The 14,480-nt window shown below is 46.0% G+C and overlaps 1 protein-coding gene across 12 annotated transcripts in view; it reads right to left on the bottom strand.

The window, feature by feature from the left end:
• Positions 1–14,480, bottom strand: part of tenm3 (teneurin transmembrane protein 3) — a 2,019,778-nt gene that overhangs the window by 300,263 nt on the left and 1,705,035 nt on the right. The window lies entirely within an intron of this gene.

The raw sequence follows: 14,480 nt of genomic DNA, 5'->3' as shown, positions 1-14,480 counted from the left end.
TCAATAACAGTGCGCGGCATCGAATGAACACAGGAAGAGACCCAAATATTCTCTACAGCCTCTCTGGGCATGGTCATGCTCAAGCTAGTAGAAGACTTGCATTTGAGCTTTAGGATGCTTTTTTTTTTTACTATGCTTTTAGTTCCCAGTTCAGGAGAGAGATCTCTGTGAGCTTCTCTTTACATTAGCCTTTGGGGCTCGATCCCCATGCAGCGTGGGGCTCTGATGCCAAATGCAGAGACCCGATTGCCGAAGAGCGCAAACGCACAGGGCTAACCCCATGCATTCAGCTTGCTGCCGCGGCCCTCTTAACCCGACGGCAGACTCGCAGCCCTGCTTTCCCGGGGGTGTATGATGGTCGAGTCACTTACACTAAGGAATGCAGCCGACAGCGGGAGCACCTCTGATGGGTAAAGGCATTTAGCTGCTGCGTTATCAGGGAGCGAGCCTTCACTGCATCATTTCGGAACCCAATACTTTGAAGTGTTACCGAGGCTGCGATCGGGCAGTTTTGCTCTGCTCAAGTCCTGGCATCGGGACTGTTTAGTGCAAATCAATAGAGTATATAACAACCCAACAAATATTGCCTCTGTCAAATGCGTGCAAGGTAGTTTATACTTCTGTAGGCTGCTTGGACGTGACACTTCCACTCAAAGGGAGTTTTCATTAATAATTGTTTCTATAAACGTTGCCCCATCCTCAGCTTGCACACAACGGTGTCAGAACCAGACAGCTGTTCCAGCCATGTTTGCCTGCAGATATCCCGTTCGGGGTCCAGTGTCTGCACATTTCCCTCTGTTACGCTGCCCACATATTCATAATATTTAAATTGTATATAACATTTAACCCAAGATGACAACAGTAGAAATCTGCCACAGTCTAAAGCAGCATCAAAGCTAAAATAACAGAGGCTGCGCTGCACTAATAGAGAAGGCAAGGTTTCGTAAAAAGGATTTTGACAGGTTTGATTCAGAGCCATGCAAAAGGGATCTTGTCCCTTGAGTAACCAGCAGTCAGTACGGATGAACACTAAATCCAAACATGTCACTCCCCTTTAACCCAGTCAGTTTGGTATTTTCACACCAAGAACAATCCTTTCTTGGCTTCATAAATAACATTCAAGTAGAAATACATTTATAAATAATTTTAGATGCAATTCGAGCTAAAATGACACAACCTACACATCCACAAGACAAAAGGGCTCACTGACTGCCCTTTAAATCTGAAGTGAAAAATGAAGTACCTTGGCTTTGTCCCATCCGTCAAACCATTCATCAGCTACTTTTCCCAAAATAACAGTGGACTCAAAGGGATTTTCTTTTTTATCCGGTACAGACAGTGGGTTCAGTGGGAGTTATACAGACGCAGTGAAAGGCTTTCCATTTGTTTTGTGAATTAATAATTTCCGAGTTGGAATTGATTACCCCTGTGGCTAATTATTGCGTCACCTCTCTCTGTGATGTTAAACTGTGGAGTTGCCACGTATGTGGTGTCGTCCGCTATTCCACCTGGAGCAGCTAAAACCAGCTCTGATTTCTGAGTGACCCTCCAATCGTTTCTGATTACCTGCGTGGGAACGGTCCCCACAGGCAGTGAAAACCCTGCTGATAGCTTGCTGACGTGACCATTTTTTAAAAATGTGTGTGAGTGCAGAGACAGAAGCCCTGATTTTAACTCAGGGTGGGAACCCCCTGCAGAGAGGTCAGAGTTCGGTCATTTCGACTCCTGGATGGGCCGCATTTAAATAGCATTGAACTGTCTCCCGCCTGAAGGTGGCAGGAATGACGTCAACGCGGGAGCGGGAATCGAGGCGGGAGCGTGCCGCCGTCGGTGACCATAGAAACTGACTCCGGGCAAGAGAATTCAACAAGAAGGGAGTGGTTTGAACTAATCACGCCGGAGATGGGGTGGTGGTGGGGGTAGGGGTAATGCCAGGGCTGAGGAGGCCCAAGGTTTTCCCATCAGGTCAGGAGGAGGGCGAAAGGTAGTCACGAGCAGCAACGCGCCAGAAGCAGCTCAGGGGAGTAGTCATTTTTTCCAAATGTTGGTAAGGTTCCTTGTGGCCAAGCAGCACTCCTGCTCCCTCTGGGCCACAAGTAACTACCTTTCGCTGGTGGAGACCCCACATGAATCGTGCATTTCATTGTTAAAATTAAATTCTGGCCCGACATTTCACTATTTCTGAGGCCCACGCCTCCATGCTCCTGAACACCTGGGACGGTAAAATCGCGAACGCCGTGGGAAACGCAGCGGTCGTGCCCGGCCGCTATTTTAACGTCATCGTTTCCACCAGATTGGCGGGGTTAAAAATCGGGGCTTCCACCGTGCCAGCGTGCAATTCAACGGCAGATGGAATTACAGCAAAGTCCAATGCCATTCTGGCCTGATAGTTACAGCAGAAGACAGTGGGTAATGATTCGGACTGCGAACTCTGGCTGATTTCCACCTGCGCCTCCCCAGCCTTACAGCTAACTGTAGCGCCAAACCCCTGGCGTGACCCGAGCCAACGCCAGCCACGCCAGCACAGGCCGAAGATTGCAGCTGCGTCCATCTCGTGGCTTGCTTCCACATCAACCTGGGCTTGCATCTACTGACACATCCGATTTCAACTCCAGGTGGATTCCCCACTCAGGCCTGAGTTAAAATTACAGTCGGGTCTCAATGATGTCATTGAGCCACAACATACATATAGAAAGAAGGACCCTGTTGGCTCCGGGCGTGTGTCCTTGCTGCCTGCTCAGGAGAGCAGGTTAAAATTGCAGATGTTGCGATCATGGCGGCTCTCGGACAGGTAAGAGCAAGGGAGATTTTAACTGCCCACCCGCCAGGTTTCTGTTGAGCGAGTAGGGTTAAAAATCGCTGCTGCTTTAGAAATCCTATTTTTGTAAGCAACTACTAGAAAGGGGAGAGTTAAAAGCAAAATCCAGCTACAAGTCTGATGTGATCGTCTGTATGGCAAGTGATTCGAGGCAGTGCAATATCCTGTGAATTTCCACACCTTTTTCTGAGAATTGGTTCTCGGGCTGTGGGCCAAACTAGCTCGGCTGCATTTATTGCCCGTCCCTCATTGCCCCCCGAGAAGGTGCAGTGGGTGTCGTGATTTTCTGCCCGTATCCCGCAGTGTTACATTAAGAGGTGGTGAACATACTGTTTTCGGAACAGATGGCAGTACGAACAAATCATTTGCCATAATCATCTGCCAGTCTCATTTTTAGAAAGTACTTTCTTTACAAAAAGTGATTTTTGTTTAGCATTACATATTACTCTACAGCTAATGTCCCTGACTGCAGTTTTTAAATAGAAATATATTCAGCTGTGGAACTCAGTGCCATTTCATCACAAAACCCGAGCTGTCATTTCTCATCCACAATTAGCGTACAGAATTATAGCAGTCAATTCAGGATGATTTCATCCCCTTTGTTTTAGTAAATGCTATCCCAAGGTATGATAATTACTTCTTCCCATATGGAATTCAACACTGATGTAACAGACAAAAGGGGCCAGAGATAAAATGCCATTCTGCTTTAATTAATTCGCATTTTATTAATTACTGAAATAGGTTTTTGTTCCAACTGCGGAAAACTAAAATGGTTTGAGGAGAAAAAAAAAGCACAACAATGGCAGTCTGCCTCAAAAATAAAGCAATTTGTCTGGCATTAGTTTGCAATAATGAATGCACACTGAAAGACACACAGGAAAAAGAAATGCCTAATCGCTTCATGATGAATACTTCATGAGTATACTTCAATCGAACAATATTTGGACACAAATGATCTTATTCTGAGCCTGTGAGTATACAGCTGTGATTCTCCACCTGTGCTTGAAGGGGCTGTCGGCGGAACTTGAGCGCATGTCTCGAAAAGAAGGAAAAGGGTGTCTATAAAAAGGAGAGAGTATAAAAGGAGGGAAAGCGCGTCATAGAATCATAGAAATTTACAGCACAGGAGGAGGCCATTTGTGTCTGTGCCGGCCAAAAAAGAGCAATCCAGCCTAATCCCACTTTCCAGCTCTTGGTCCATAGCCCTGTAGGTTACGGCACTTCAAGTGCACATCCCAGTACTTTTTAAATGCAATGAGTGTTTCTGCCTCTACCACCCTTTCAGGCAGTGAGTTCCAGACCCCCACCACCCTCTAAGTGAAAAAGTTTTCCTCAACTCCCCTCTAATCCTTCTACCAATTACTTAAAATTTCAGCCTCTTGGTTATTGACCTCCCTGCTAAGGGAAATCTCTTCTTCTCTGAAGGCACCTCAATTAAATCTCCCCTCAGCCTCCTCTGCTCCAAAGAAACAACCCCAGCCTATCCAATCTTTCCTCATAGCTAAAAGTCTCCAGTCCTGGCAACATCCTCGTAAATCTCTTCTGTACCCTCTCTAGTGCAATCACATCTTTCCTGTAATGTGGTGACCAGAACTGTACACAGTACTCTAGCTGTGGCCTAACTAGTGTTTTATGCAGTTCTAGCATAACCTCCCTGCTCTTATATTCTATGCCTCAGCTAATAAAGGCAAGTATTCCCGTATGCCTTCTTAACCACCTTATTTACCTGTCCTACTACCTTTCAGGGATCTGTGGACATGCACTCCAAGGTCCCTCTGTTCCTCTACACTTCTCAGTATTCTACCATTCAATGTGTATAAAAGGAGGGAAAGGTCTGTAAAAGGAGGGAAAGGGTATCTCTGTGAAGAGAGAGGACATAGACAGATTATGCTGATGGGGAAAAGCATGGGTGTCATAAAATTATCTGATTTCCGATATAAAAAGGCTTGTGAAGCACCGATGTGTGGAAACAAACAATATTTTCAGATCAAGTTAAATTATGCGGTGTTGTCACCAGCCTAATTTAATGTGTTGGTACAATAGACAATATAAAAATTCACTTAAAACTGCACACTTGAAAGCTGGATCAATACACTTCTTGTGTGATCACTTCAAGTTACTCCCGTCACCAGTGACAGACTCGGAACCAACAATACTTCACCCTGTCTCAAAATACACTCATCCCACGTTTAGAAGGACACAATCTGTAGTTTAATTATAGAACGGGGTGTTTTTTCCACTGTCTAGGTATTTAGAATGAATACGTCACCTACCCACCGTTGCACTTTCTAAAATCTGTAACTGTAAATTGCCTCTGATTTGATGTTGCATACCTTCACACGGTTAACTCCTTCAGCCTCACCAGATAAGGCAGCGGCCTTAAAAAGGGGAAGAGGTGCTTTGTGAGGAGTTGTGCAGCCAGGTTCGGGATTGCAGAAATCTTCCGTATACAAGCCTCCAATGCCGGTCACTGGGGAATTTTTTTCTTATTGGAAAGCAACCTTCTGCAGCACAAGCTTTTCCCCGGTGGTTTAATCATACAAACATCTGCATTTTATTTATAGTTTCAAAGGGACAAGCGGCACCGTATGATGTGTAGTGAGCACGTCATTCTGCGCTCAACAATCGGTAAACATCGTGAAGTGCCTCAAGACTCTGCTGTTGCAGGCTCATTGCCAACAGCCTGCTTCACTGTTGCTGGTCAACCAGTTATGTAATGGAGACTGATGGCAAGGATGGTGAGCCCCAACCCAACAGATTAGGGGGTACGGAAGCATAGTGGTTATGTTACTGGACTAGTAATCCAAAGGCCTGGACTAATTATCTGGAGACATGAGTCCAAATCCCACCACGGCAGCTGTGGAATTTAAATTTGGTTAATTAAATCAATCTGGAATTAAAAAGCTAGCGTCAGTAATGGTGGTCATGAAACTACTAGATTATCGTAAAAACCCAATTGGGTTGAGGAAAGGAAACCTGCCGTCCTTACCCGGTCTGGTCTATATGTGAATTCAGACCCACACCATGTGGTTGACTTTTAACTGCCTTCTGAAATGACCTATCAAGCCACTCAGTTGTACCAAACTGCTACGACAAAGTCAGCACTGTAGGAGTACCTTCACCACCCCAAGGGCAATTAGGGATGGGCAATAAATGCCGGCCTTGCCAGAGACGCCCACATCCAGTGAACGAATAAATAAAAAAAACATAGAATACACTGCATAGAAATAGGCCATTCAGCCCAACAAGCTGGTGTTTATACTCAACACAAGTTTCCTCCCATTCCCTCTGCCTCATCTCAACCTTTCAGCATATCTTTCTATTCCCTTTTCTCTCATGTACTTGTGGAGTAACCACTCTCGGAGTAAAGACATTTCTCCTTATTTCCCTATTGGATTTATTAGTAACTATCTTGTATTTATGGCCAAAAGGAAAATACTGCGGATGCCGGAAATCTGAAATTAAAACAGAAAATGCTGGAAATACTCAGTAGGTCAGGCAGCATCTGTGGAGAGAGAAACAGAGTTAACATTTCACGTCATAGACCTGACGAAAGGTCATCGACCTGAAACGTTAATTTTGTTTCTCTCTCCACAGATACTGCCTGACCTGCTGAGTATTTCCAGCATTTTCTGTTTTTATTTTGTATTCATGGCCCCTAGTTTTTGGAGCCACTGGTGGGAAGACCGAAGCCATTGCCTTCTGTCCCAGCCACAAACTCCACTCCCTAGCCACCGACTCACTCCATCCCTCTACCTGGCAACTGTCTGAGGCTGAACCAGACTATTGTAACCTTGGTGTCATATTTGACCCTGAGATGAGTTTCCGACCACATATCCATGCCATCCCTATGACCGCCTATTTCCACCTCTGTAACATCGCCCGTCTCCACCCCTGCCTCAGCTCAGCTGCTGCTGGGACCCTCATCCACGCCTTTGTTACCTCTAAACTTGACTATTCCAACGCACTCCTGCCCGGCCTCCCACCTTCCACCCTCCGTAAATGTGAGGTCATCCAAAACTCTGCTGCCCGTGTCCTAACTCGCACCAAGTCCCGTTCACCCATCACCCCTGTGCTCGCTGACCTACATTGGCTCCCGGTTAAGCAACGCCCCGATTTTAAAATTCTCATCCTTGATTTCAAATCCCTCCATGGCCTCGACCCTTCCCATCTCTGTGATCTCCTCCAGCCCCACAGATCTCAGTGCTCCGCCAATTCTGCCCTCTTGAGCATCCCTGGTTTTCATCGCTCCACCATTGGTGGCCGTGCCTTCTGTTGCCTAGACCCCAGACTCTGGAATTCCCTCCCTAAATCTCTCCACCTCGCTACCCCTCTTTCCTCCTTTAAGACGCTCCTTAAAACCGACCTCTTTGACCAAGCATCTGCCCTAATACCTCCTTATGTGGCTCGGTCTCAAGTTTTGTTTCAACGTGAATGTCTGAGATTTAAAGGGTTATACTAGCAGCACATTTTAATGACATAATTTGATATTCTAAATAAAGACATTAACATTTTTAAATATGCAAATCTGAAGGGCTTCCTCAGTACTAAAAGTAGGGGTTGTTTACGGTACTGTTATTCTAAAGCTTTTAGCAAGGAAATAATTAAGTTAGCATATACAATTTATCAGCGTCTAGAGACCCCTTTAGCAGTCACACCCATGTATTGACCCAGTCAGTTAACTACAGTTTGCCTCAGTGTGAGACGAGTTCAGCCTCGCACGCACTGTACCTAGGGTGAAAAGTCACCTGAACTGAACAGCGTGAACCTGCTGCTAGAGGCAGGGCACCACGACCGTGCAGAGGCTGCATTAGGAACCTAGGAACATATCTCCATTATAAAAAGCAACTTTATAAATGCCATTTTTAGTTACCTATCAAAAAGAACATTACAATTAAAACTCAAACTAAACCCTCTGCTTGTTAAAGCTCATAGACACTAACCCACACCAACAAGACTGATCTCACAAACTCCAGTTTCCTTCAATTACACAGCGAGGAGCCAGTCAGAAGTTGCCACGATTTCTAATCACTTTGGGTAACAGTGTAAGATATTGATTTCATTTGAATTATAAGTACAGGAAACTTTCTGGTATCCGGCACTGACGGGACCGAGCTGGTGCCGTCCCATCAAAACTGCCGTAGAAACCAGCGCTAATGTTAAAACATACGGAGCTTCTGAGCTCCGTGTGAAGCAACAAACCCTGTTGCTTAAACAGCTTCAAAACAGTCGGCGTAGCTTGCAAGCGTCTCTGTAGCTAAGCAACAGCTTCAGCTAGACCTTGCAGAGCCACGACTGCAGAAAAAAAGCAACGAAAAGAAAAAAAACTTATCTGAACCGACTCCAGAATTTTGCCGGTGGATAGAACTTTCCGGACATTTAACCTCCGGATAAACGAAAGTTTCCTGTACTCTAATTCAATTTCAAATCGGAATAGACTTGTTTATGGGAGCCGTTTGTTCCCTTTCATATATTTCCCCCACCTATATATGCACTTTTTAAATACACAGCGTTTGAATTTTCCTGACTTTGAACAGCACGTCTCCATGTCACGTGGCTTACAACTAGAAATTTCGAGCCAACTGAAGTGGCGAGGACTGTACACTGTTTACCTGCCGCTGTACTAAAATGTCATGAGCTTCCCATAAAATGTGGTCCCGTTCAATCGCGGCACTGCTTTGGGCCAAGTTGCACAAGTTTGCAGATCACCACTGACTGCATCTAATGGGCACTGCTCTGGGTTCAGTGGCACCCCTGGACACCAGCACGCTGTTTGCTTGTTAGCTTTGCTCTTTATTTCTATCGAGCTCTTACTTGCTTGCTTGACCTGCGTGCAACAGATCCTGCCAGGCACTCGAGGGGAGGCGAAGGCAGAGTCTGTCGAGGCAGACAAGCCGAATGCAGCCAATACGGATTCCAGCTCTGCTCTCGGTGCATTCATTAACTACTCGTGTTCCAAGGCACAGAATATGGGAACTTATATCCCAATACTACAGGATAACCAAACTACTTACTGATCTTTAAGGGATTCAGTTTCAAAATACTCTTAAAAATGTCGTGAAAAGCTCAGTAATCAAAAAACCAATTGAGAAACATGGATGAAGATGTCATTTTTCCCTCCTTTTTTAGAGCATCATAATAAAAAAAACATTTTCCACAACATTAAGCGAAAAAAAATCATTGCACATGCTTACCAGAGTTAACGGTTCTCACACTGATGCCGACTTAACCAGCCACTAAGAGCATAAGAAATAGGAGCAGGAATAGGCCATTTGGCCCCTCGAGCCTGCTTCGCCATTCAATAAGATCGTGGCTGATTCTGGGCTCAAAGCCACTTCCCAGCCTGCTCCCCATAACCCTTCACTCCCTTATCTTGCAAAAATCTGTCTATCACTGAATTAATCAGCCATTCCCACATCACAACTTCTTTTTATACGTTCAATCTTTCATTACCGTCCTCAAAGCGACCGTTTAGGACAGGCCATAAACAGCTCGCAGCATCAGTTCTTTTGGTGAAAAGAGGAAAGCTATTTACATAAAAGAAAAAAACACAGGAGAGCAACGGCCAGACTGCTGCGAGGATGTACCGCTGAACAAAAGGTCTGCAACAGGCCACTGAAAGTCAAAACAAATAAATGCCTAGATTTCACGACACAGAGAGAGAGAGGCCCTGCTATCAAAAGCGGGAGCATCCCATTCCCAATTAGGATTTTTCTTCCCCTGAGAAATGCTTGGAGACCGCCATTTTTCAGCTAAGTCAGAAGAACAGGGCAATTCCTACTTTTACTTTTGTCATTTGTGAAGGAAAGCAAAGAGAGAATTGTTCTCATCTGCAAACGCTTCTTGGATTCACTTTTGCAATATTCTGATCATCGTGACCTTTTTGAAAGGATCCCAGCCTCTCCTATCTTAGCACGGAAAGCATGTACTGAAATGGTTACAATGATCCCTGCGATTAACCCACTGGTGCTGACCCCTCCCATTGCGATTGTGGGAGCGCCCGGTTTTTCTGGAAACAGCACCAACACTGCCTGGAGAATGCCACAGAGCAAAAGAGAGAAAAAAAGAAGCACTTTTCGAGTGGCTTGTATGTAGAAGTTAAGAGGGCTGCGTCACACAAAATTGACAGGCGCGGAAGAAATAATTAAAATTAAACAAGCGTCAAAGTTAGAAGTTTGTGCAGCGTGGAAACGGTGGTACAGCATCGCGCTGACATTAGAATGACAGGTAATTTCTAGCATCAATAAAGCAGATCTACACAGTTGGTGCGGAGATCCACGGTTGGGAGAACAGCTAGGACAACTGGGAAAATGCCTCCGCAACTCACCGGGCTGACAGTCCATTGCCTTGTCACCGCTAACATCCGTGGAGAAAATGACAAAGAAAGTTTGCCTCTCTGTTGTGTGGTGTTTGTTGCTCATCTATTCTCGTCATGCCTCCAGGGGGCTGCTACTGAGAAGCGTTCAGGTTTTAATCCTCGCTGCCTGATGGCAAGCACCACACCGAGCTCGCGCTCCTTCCCTTAATGAACCTGTAGACGGCTACAATGATCAACCCATTTCCTACACTTGCATCGCAGTTCGAGCTGGGTCAGCATTTCACCGGGAGGGCAAGGGCCAAGGTGAAAAACAAACAAATAACAGCAGTAGGGGCAGCTGGAAGAGATCATTCCCAGGAAAATTATTCAGCCATTATAATGGCCTTAAACACTGCCACTTGCAGCCCCTTTGGCTATCTGAAATGTACGCACTTAAAGGAGCATCACCAGAGCGCTTTTTTCTTTGCCGTTCTGGAGCGTCTTCAATTAAGTTGTGTCCTAAAAAGAGAGAGCTGAAACCTTTCTGCCCTGCCGAGTACAAGGTCTGTCATAATTCATTAATAACAGTGCTTCGCTCAGGCTTCCATCAAGCGAGCAGCCTCCAACAAAACTGCTGAGTGAACAGCAGCCTCTCCCGAGACATTGGGAGCGCTCTGCTGTGACGTGCCAGCATCTGTGCAGCCAACTATGACTGGATGGACAACATCGGTGACCTCTGACACATGCCTGAAGTGGCGGTGGGTGGGGATGCCGGAGCAGGGGGGGGGTGGGGGGGAGGGGGGCAGAATAACAGGAGGAGGAGATGGGATAAATGCTGCACTGTATTTGCCCACAAAAACCACTGCTGTACCTGATTTGCTACCTCAACTGTCTGCAAGAGATTGCAGTGACAAGTTGTATCCCATTTCCCCCTCCCTTGCCCACATAAGGAAGGAACATTCTTACGCGAGGCCAACATCTAAAAAAAAAACGACTGACACTGAAGACAACTTTCAGCAATAAACAGTTCGGAGAGACAGCAAGTGGCTTAGATTCCAAGACCTGTCCAAATATCATTGTGAAGTCTGAATCTCAAGTCAAGTAATAGCAGTCAGATGACTAGGCGGTGATACATGCTCAGAGATGTTTAAATTGCTGCCAACTGGGACACAATCTCCCACTGCCGAGAATGCCTGACAAAGAGTGTTGATCAAGTGTCGCCAGGACGGCATTAATCTCTTTTTAAAAGGGGTATTGGCTGTCCTACAGAGCAGGTGAGTAATTGCAGTAATATCTGAAACTTGCCTAGGCTGTTAACAGCAGCGATAGAGGCCTGTGAGCCTCTCTTGTTGCTTTCAATGAAGCTATGTGATGTTTTTTCTTTCCCTCCCCCTCCGACCCTGAAGGCCTACCTCTTGTGTGGTACAGTTCAACGACCACCACTAACCGGAGGGTTATTCTTCCCCAGCAGGATGGCCGATTCTGTCCTTAATCGAAGTTTACACGCTTAACACTTCCCAGCCGCAGTCACTGGATAGTGATCAGAAGCAGGATTTATTCATAGAATCATAGAAATTTACGGCACAGAAGGAGGCCGTTCAGCCCATCCTGTCTGTGCCGGCTGAAAAAGAGCTCTCCAGCCTAATCGCAGTTTCCAGCTCTAGGTTCGTAGCCTTGTAGGTTACGGCACTTCAAGCGCATAGCCAAGTACTTTTTAAATGTGATGAGGGTTTCTGCCTCTACCACCCTTTCGGGCAGTAAGTTCCAGACCCCCACCACCCTCTGGGTGAAAAAAGTTCTCAACTCCCCACTAATCCTTCTACCAATTCCTTTAAATCTATGTCCTCTGGTTATTGACCTCTCTGCTAAGGGAAATAGGTCCTTCCTATCCACTCTAGCTAGGTCCCCTCATATTTTATACACCTCAGAAGTCTCCCCTCAGCCTCCTCCGTTCCATTTCCCCTCACCCCCCTGCCTCCCACTGGCACGGAGATGCTAAAGCCAATTGTAGCACCTTTTACAAGCACCAGGGGATGAGGTCAGCTGCCTCAGCGCAGGCCGACTTTTCTAACCTGGAACCTTCTCCGTTTGTCTGGTCTTCCTGGGGCCACAATGGGCTGTGGCTGTACTAATGGAGCCATCGCAGGAGTGGGTTCGGATTTTCTGCTTTAAACTGCTTGAAGCTCTTGGCGAGCAGCATTACTGAAAAGGCGACAAGGCGAGTGGCCTGCAGGCAGTGTGGACCCTGCTGAACGAGCAGCTTATTTATAGCGGGAATTTCTGTCCTGCAAGCCAGAAATTGTTGACCAAGGTGCCCTTTGACCTCTTGAACTTGCCTCGCAACTTCTGCTGTGTAGCTGCCAGAGCATCTCGTGCAAACAGGGCTCTTTGAGTGAACTACTTCCGAAACCTCAAACAATTTAATCAAAAATATTTCTTACAGTATAGATACTAGTGTATCTCCCGCAGTGCTGCTCGCAGCGAGGCAGATGATGTCCTATTTTAACATCAGTAGGCTACGAGGTACTGCTGCAGTGGGGGAGGGAGTCTTTAAACTAAATATCTGCGACACACTTCAAATTAACTCTGATTTTTGAACCGCATGGTTTATAATCCCAAAGGCCAACCTCCACAAATCACCAATGAATATTTAAACTCTAGTTCTGAACTGATGCTAGGACAACAAGACTGACTTGAGCTGCAGATTTCACTCCAGGCCTCATCGAAACGGCTGGCAAACATAGAAACATAGAAGATAGGAGCAGGAGTAGGCCATTCGGCCCTTCGAGCCTGCTCCGCCATTCAACGAGATCATGGCTGATCATCCAAACCCAAGCACCCGGTCCCTACACCGACAGCCATCCCACCCAAGCCCTATCCCCGTAACCCCACGTATTTAATCCCCCCTAACACTAAGGGTCAATTTTTTAATCATGGCCAATCAACCTAACCCGCACATCTTTGGACTGTGGGAGGAAACCGGAGCACCCGGAGGAAACCCACGCAAACACGGGGAGAATGTGCAAACTCCACACAGTTACCCGAGGCCGGATTTGAACCCGGGTCCCTGGCGCTGTGACCACCACTAATATTGCACGCCGCACTTTCAACTCGTCGGCCTTGACACACTATTTTAAACTCTCCCTTCCCCACTTGTCGAAACACCCATTCTGCATCGGTTGTGAAAGATGGTTCGGAGAAGAACACAAGAAATAATTGAGAGAGAGAGAGAGAGAGAAGATGGAAGAAGAGGGCAGGAAGTAAGGCACAGTTTCTGTCAGAGAAACAATTTCTCTATCAACTAAAAAGATTGTAATTGGACTTTTTTTTGTATCTTACCCAATGTTCTTACTGCCATCCTAAAAGAATTAAAGCAGAGATGTTTCATAAATAAATGCACTTTTTTAACCACGCTGAGTATCAAAGGATCCAAGTGTGTAGAAAATTACTGTTAAGTATTTTGTAAAGGGATAGAAACCTCCCGGACTCTGGTACTGTGAATCACTTTCCTTTCATCAGCCCCATGGATTTCCCCCTCCCCAAAAAGTGTATCTGAAAAGAATCACAAGCTAAAGGACAAGGTCAAGGAGCAAGAGGGAAGTATCTCTCTCCACCTTCCTTTAAAGAAAAAAATATCACCTTGATATCTCGAACTTTTGAGGAAATACCATAATTTCTACAATATTTTATTTATTGGCAAGAGCTGCATTTTATTGCTCATCCCTAGTTACCCTGAGACAGCGGTTTGGTAGAATTGAGTGGCTTCCACACTGGAGCCAGGACGACAGGTTTCCTTTCCCAAAGGATACGAGTGAACCAGATGAGTATTTACAACAATCCAACAGCTTAATGGCCACTTATTTCCAGATTTTTAAAACGGAATTCAAATTGTCAAATTGCTGGGGGTGGGATTCGAACTCAGATTCCTTGGATTATTGGACCAAGCCTTTGGATTACAGGTCCAGTAACATAACCACTGCACTTTTGTGCACCAGAGTTTAGTTGGGGGTTCCCAAGCCACCCAGGTGATGTCGGTTACAGGTTGGCCTGTAATGGCTCCGTGGATGCTAGTCAGAGCAAGTACTTCGGAGCAGTCCAAGGACTGATACAAAGGTGCTCAATCTGGAGAAGCTATGACCAGCTGAACGTGTCGTGATGTCCAGGTGTTTAATGGTTGATCCCCAGTCTGTGGGCCGACCTCAGTTAAGGTTGCCGGTTGGAATGTTACAAACTGGCCTGAGCACCCCTGAGCTGGGGAGAGGAAAAGCCTTGATTGCATTCCAGTAACCCTTGCTGCAAACTGCCTGTGAGTGTGGTTTATGTGCCGATGAGGATTATAGAATAGATGTGCCTATATACATATTT

This window comes from Somniosus microcephalus, chromosome 1 (assembly GCF_052327205.1).
Source record: "Somniosus microcephalus isolate GS21.2 chromosome 1, FLI_Smic_1.0, whole genome shotgun sequence".
NCBI classification, from domain to species: domain Eukaryota; kingdom Metazoa; phylum Chordata; class Chondrichthyes; order Squaliformes; family Somniosidae; genus Somniosus; species Somniosus microcephalus.
Note: the sequence above shows the minus strand (reverse complement) of the source record. Positions and strands in the feature narration are given on the sequence as shown.